General features: G+C 38.0%; 1 long non-coding RNA gene across 4 annotated transcripts; it reads left to right on the forward strand.

Moving 5' to 3' along the window:
• The first annotated feature begins 1,082 nt into the window (after positions 1 to 1,082).
• On the forward strand, positions 1,083 to 6,135 carry LOC133643655 (uncharacterized). Of its 4 annotated transcripts, none has more exons than XR_009824719.1 (4): positions 1,083 to 2,850; positions 2,952 to 3,112; positions 3,482 to 5,711; positions 5,792 to 6,135. It is a non-coding gene; the product is annotated as an uncharacterized LOC133643655 (long non-coding RNA). The 4 variants fall into 4 exon arrangements; XR_009824718.1 differs by having other exon boundaries at positions 1,083 to 2,692; positions 2,851 to 3,112; XR_009824717.1 differs by having other exon boundaries at positions 1,083 to 2,067; positions 2,127 to 3,112.
• Positions 6,136 to 6,625: the final 490 nt, after the last annotated feature.

A 6,625-nucleotide genomic window follows, 5' to 3' on the forward strand; every position in this document is an offset into this window, starting at 1 on the left:
AGTAGGATTTTATTTAACTTTTCACTGATTACTCAAAAATATTAAATACTTCAAATCAATGGTGTCCTGCATTATTGATCTTTTAAGGCTCTAATTACTAAATACTGCATATTTCAGTTTTACTATAAAAAACAAAGTTGTCTTTGACAGAAACCTTTTTTTCAACCTCAAGTTGATATAGAGATTTACTGTAAGCGTTAAATAAAAATAAAAAATAATAATTTGACTTATTTTTAACAGTTTAATGACTGAGACCCTTTATAGTCCCGGGGAGCCCTAAAGGTTAAAAAAAAACAAAAAAAAACATATTTTGTTAAGGTTTGAAAATGAAAAATATCAAAATGGCCCCCGCATGCTTAATGTATATATTGCTTCTCTGATGTCTCTTCTTTATCTGAACGTCATCTTCTATTGCATTCAGCAACTTTGTCTCCATTGGAAGTAGGGCTGCAACTAACTATTAATTTGATAATCGATTAATCTGTCTTATTACTTCGATTAATCGGATAAAAGAGACAAACTACATTTCTATCCTTTCCAGTATTTTATTGGGGAAAAAAACTCATACTGGCACATAATTATTTTGATTATTGTTTCTCAGCTGTTTGTACATGTTGCAGTTTATACATTTTTATAATACATTAAAAATAAATAATTGCCTCTGCGCACAGATCCAACGAATCGATGACTAAATTAATTGCCAACTATTTTTATAATCGATTTTAATCGATTAGTTGTTGCAGCCCTAATTGGAAGTTAGTCTGTCCTGCTTCTGGCTGTTGAGTTTTGCCATAGTGAAAAAAAAAATAAAAAAAATAATCAGGATTTTTACAAAATAACATTCAATAATCATGAATACATTATTTGGGATGAACCCACTTTAGCACAGGTGTAAGATAGTGACATGTTATTTACAACATGTCGAATGGCCCGCAACATCGTCTGGGAAACGATGTGTGTCAAAGCACTTAATCGAGGTATTTTAATTTTGACAGAAAATATTTAAGGCAACTGCAGTTTTACTTAACTCAATATTTATTACAAGAAACTACTCAAAGCATTTTTAATACAACCCTATTTGAATGCAAGTGTGAATGTTGTCTATCTGTGTTGGCCCTGTGATGAGGTAGAGACTTGTCCAGGGTGTACCCCGCCTTCCGCCCAAATGCAGCTGAGATAGGCTCCAGCACCCCCTGTGACCCCAAAAGGGACAAGCGGTAGAAAATGGATGGATGGGTTTTATTTGGGGTCTGGTCAGGTAAACTACAAGGTCAACATGTATTTTTAATTTGTGTCCTCATGGTTTTATTTGGGGTCAGGTCAACTACAAGGTCAACATGTATTTAATTTGTGTCATGGTTTTATTTGGGGTCAGGTCAACTACAAGGACAACATGTATTTAATTTGTGGTATGGTTTTATTTGGGGTCAGGTCAACTACAAGGTCAACATGTATTTAACTTGTGTAATGGTTTTATTTGGGGTCAGGTCAACTACAAGGACAACATGTATTTAATTTGTGGTGTTATGGTTTTATTTGGGGTCAGGTCAACTACAAGGTCAACATGTATTTAATTTGTGTCATGGTTTTATTTGGGGTCAGGTCAACTAAAATGTCAACATGTATTTAATTTGTGGTGTTATGGTTTTATTTGGGGTCAGGTCAACTACAAGGTCAATGTGTATTTAATGTGTGTCATGGTTTTATTTGGGGTCAGGTCAACTTGAAGGTCAACATGTATATAATTTGTCCTCATGGTTTTGGTCAACTACAAAGTCAACATGTATTTAACTTGTGTCATGGTTTTATTTGGGGTCAGGTCAACTACAAGGTCAACATGTATTTAATTTGTGATGTTATGGTTTTATTTGGGGTCAGGTCAACATGTATTTAATTTGTCCGCATGGTTTTGGTCAACTACAAAGTCAACATGTATATATTTTGTGCCCTCATGGTTTTGGTCAACTACAAAGTCAACATGTATGTATTTTGTGTCCTCATGGTTTTGGTCAACTACAAGGTCAACATGTATGTATTTTGTGTCCTCATGGTTTTATTTGGGGTCAGGTCAACTACAAGGTCAACGTGTATTTAATTTGTGGTGTTATGGTTTTATTTGGGGTCAGGTCAACTACAAGGTCAATGTGTATTTAATTTGTGTCATGGTTTTATTTGGGGTCAGGTCAACTACAAGGTCAACATGTATTTAATTTGTGGTGTTATGGTTTTATTTGGGGTCAGGTCAACTACAAGGTCAACATGTATTTAACTTGTGTAATGGTTTTATTTGGGGTCAGGTCAACTACAAGGACAACATGTATTTAATTTGTGGTGTTATGGTTTTATTTGGGGTCAGGTCAACTACAAGGTCAACATGTATTTAATTTGTGTCATGGTTTTATTTGGGGTCAGGTCAACTACAAGGACAACATGTATTTAATTTGTGGTGTTATGGTTTTATTTGGGGTCAGGTCAACTACAAGGTCAACGTGTATTTAATTTGTGTCCTCATTGTTTTATTTGGGGTCAGGTCAACTACAAGGTCAACATGTATTTAACTTGTGTCATGGTTTTATTTGGGGTCAGGTCAACTAAAAGGTCAACGTGTATTTAATGTGTGGTGTTATGGTTTTATTTGGGGTCAGGTCAACATGTATTTAATTTGTGGTGTTATGGTTTTATTTGGGGTCAGGTCAACTACAAGGTCAATGTGTATTTAATTTGTGTCATGGTTTTATTTGGGGTCAGGTCAACTTGAAGGTCAACATGTATATAATTTGTCCTCATGGTTTTGGTCAACTACAAAGTCAACATGTATTTAACTTGTGTCATGGTTTTATTTGGAGTCAGGTCAACTACAAGGTCAACATGTATTTAATTTGTCCTCATGGTTTTGGTCAACTACAAAGTCAACATGTATTTAACTTGTGTCATGGTTTTATTTGGGGCAGGTCAACTACAAGGTCAACATGTATTTAATTTGTGGTGTTATGGTTTTATTTGGGGTCAGGTCAACTACAAGGTCAATGTGTATTTAATTTGTGTCATGGTTTTATTTGGGGTCAGGTCAACTTGAAGGTCAACATGTATATAATTTGTCCTCATGGTTTTGGTCAACATGTATGTATTTTGTGTCCTCGTGGTTTTGGTCAACTACAAAGTCAACATGTATGTATTTTGTGTCCTCATGGTTTTGGTCAACTACAAGGTCAACATGTATGTATTTTGTGTCCTCATGGTTTTATTTGGGGTCAGGTCAACTACAAGGTCAACGTGTATTTAATTTGTGTCATGGTTTTATTTGGGGTCAGGTCAACTACAAGGTCAATGTGCATTTAATTTGTGTCATAGTTTTATTTGGGGTCAGGTCAACTACAAGGTCAACATGTATTTAATTTGTGTCATGTTTTATTTGGGGTCAGGTCAACTACAAGGTCAACATGTATTTAATTTGTGTCCTCATGGTTTTATTTGGGGTCAGGTCAACTACAAGGTCAACATGTATTTAACTTGTGTCATGGTTTTATTTGGGGTCAGGTCAACTACAAGGTCAACATGTATTTAATTTGTGGTGTTATGGTTTTATTTGGGGTCAGGTCAACATGTATTTAATTTGTGGTGTTATGGTTTTATTTGGGGTCAGGTCAACTACAAGGTCAATGTGTATTTAGTTTGTAGTTGACCAAAACCATGAGGACAAAGTCAACATGTATGTATTTTGTGTCCTCATGGTTTTGGTCAACTACACGGTCAACATGTATGTATTTTGTGTCCTCATGGTTTTATTTGGGGTCAGGTCAACTACAAGGTCAACGTGTATTTAATTTGTGTCATGGTTTTATTTGGGGTCAGGTCAACTACAAGGTCAATGTGTATTTAATTTGTCATGGTTCTATTTGGGGTCAGGTCGACTTTAAGGTCAACATGTATATAATTTGTCCTCATGGTTTTGGTCAACTACATAGTCAACATGTATGTATTTTGTGTCCTCATGGTTTTATTTGGGGTCAGGTCAACTACAAGGTCAACATGTATGTATTTTGTGTCCTCATGGTTTTATTTGGGGTCAGGTCAACTACAAGGTCAATATGTATTTAATTTGTGTCCTCATGGTTTTATTTGGGGTCAGGTCAACATGTATTTATTTTGTGTCCTCATGGTTTTATTTGGGGTCAGGTCAACTACAAGGTCAACATGTATTTAATTTGTCCTCATGGTTTTATTTGGGGTCAGGTCAACACGTATGTATTTTATGTCCTCATGGTTTTGGTCAACTACAAGGTCAACATGTATGTATCTTGTGTCCTCACGGTTTTGGTCAACAGGTATGTAGTTTGTGTCGTCATGGTTTTATTTGGGGTCAGGTCAACTACAAGGTCAATATGTATGTATTTTGTGTCCTCATGGTTTTATTTGGGGTCAGGTCAGTATGTATTTTGTGTCATGGTTTTGGTCAACATGTATGTATTTTGTGTCCTCATGGTTTTGGTCAAATACAAGGTCAACATGTATGTATTTTGTGTCCTCGTGGTTTTGGTCAAATACAAGGTCAACGTGTATGTATTTTGTGTCCTTGTGGTTTTGGTCAACTACAAGGTCAACATGAATGTATTTTGTGTCCTCATGGTTTTGGTCAACATTATGTATTTTGTGTCCTCATGGTTTTGGTCAACATGTATGTATTTTGTGTCCTCATGGTTTTGGTCAACATGTAAGTATTTTGTGTCCTCATGGTTTTGGTCGACTACAAGGTCAACATGAATGTATTTTGTGTCCTCATGGTTTTGGTCAACATGTATGTATTTTGTCCTCGTGGTTTTGGTCAACTACAAGGTCAACATTATGTATTTTGTGTCCTCATGGTTGTGGTCAACATGTATATGTATTTTGTGTCCTCATGGTTTTGGTCAACTACAAGGTCAACATGCATATGTATTCTGTGTCCTCATGGTTTTGGTCAACATGTATATGTATTTTGTGTCCTCATGGTTTTGGTCAACTACAAGGTCAACCTGTATATGTATTTTGTGTCCTCGTGGTTTTGGTCAACATATGTATTTTGTGTCCTCGTGGTTTTGGGCAACAGTTATGTATGTATATGTATTGTGTCAGTTTTGGTCAACTACAAGGTCAACATGTATGTGGGGTTTGGTCAACTACAAGGTCGACAAGTATTTGATTTGTGTCCTCATGGTCTCGGTCAACTACAAGCTCCTCTTTCACATAACTCAATTGTAGGTTCTCTTTTGGTCCCTTCCCAGAAAAGCTGATGGTCCTCCATCAGGTGGATGAGCTTGCACATCTTCCTCAGACATCTCATCTTCTACCTTGGCCTCCAAACCTTCAACAAATTGCTCTGATTTATAGTTTTGGTTGTTGGGTTGTGTGTTTTGACTCCATGTGCGTCCAGTATGTCCTTCACAAAGCTATGGCTGATTTCAGTATGTGGTTCTTCATCCTCAAGAATAGGTATTTAGTGTGTATCCTCAAAACAAGTCTTCGGAAGATTAGGACCATTGTGGTCTTGGGGATTTTCTAACTCCACCGACAGTTGGTCCTCTTGGTCTCCTACGGGCGTTCCCTCTCCGCAGCGGGCGTGCCTCCGCAAGAGATCTGCAATCAACACACCTGCCCGTGATGAGCGACCAGCCTTCATAAGCCAGCGTGTCTTAAGAGCCGGTGCCAGAACGTAGCTTCTCGTACCCAGAACAGTAAGCAAACACGTCTTCAGCCTTCTCTCTCCATGTGTTCCCTTCCTGTTGTGTTCACCGTCTCTCGTGTTGTCCTCCAGCTGTGTCTCGTCTACCTGGACCCCCTTTGGATTCCCTCCTTTTCTTACTGGACTTCGACCTCACGCCTGCCCACTGACCACGACGCCTCGCTCCTGTCCTCTACCATCCACCTGCCCTCTGATGCCCGAGCCTGTGTTTTCCCCTTTTGGACTTCCGCCTCGATCTCAACACGCACACTCAACGCCCTCTGGTGACCACGCTCGGATAATACTTACACATAGTCACACTACATCTCTTTAAGCTAATCACACACTGCACTCACATACTGAGCTGTCAATAAACACGCTGACAGCTAACGACGTCATCGCCATATGTATGTCACCAGCTTTTTTCTACAAATAAACAACAGAATGAACATCTTTGAAGTCTGGTGATGTCGTTTTTGCCAGGGATTGTTCCTCTTATGTGGAGTGGTGGGGAGGGGGGTGTAACTGCCACAACCCTTTTATTGAACAGCAGGAACCCAAAACCCTACAAAATGGCTTAACTGTGCGTTCACACTGAATTAAAATTACCAAACGAGTACTGTAGACAGAGTGGGTTTCAGTCTATTTACAAGTGAACTCAAGTGTGGTTCGGTTCACATTAGTTCAAATGTAAATGACACAAGGACCGAAGACACAGACAGCAAAAAGCATGCAGAAACAACAAATATGCCAGATAAATTGGGTTAGAACTACCTGCTGTGCTCTCTGTGTAACAACTCGTTAAAAGTACAAAACCCAAAACCAGCAAAGTTGGCACATTGTGTAAATCGCAAATAAAGACAAAATACAATGATTTGCGAATCCTTTTCAACCTATATTCAATTGAATAGACTGCAAAGACAAGAT

Source organism: Entelurus aequoreus, linkage group LG26 (assembly GCF_033978785.1).
Source record: "Entelurus aequoreus isolate RoL-2023_Sb linkage group LG26, RoL_Eaeq_v1.1, whole genome shotgun sequence".
In the NCBI taxonomy this organism is placed as follows: Eukaryota; Metazoa; Chordata; class Actinopteri; order Syngnathiformes; family Syngnathidae; genus Entelurus; species Entelurus aequoreus.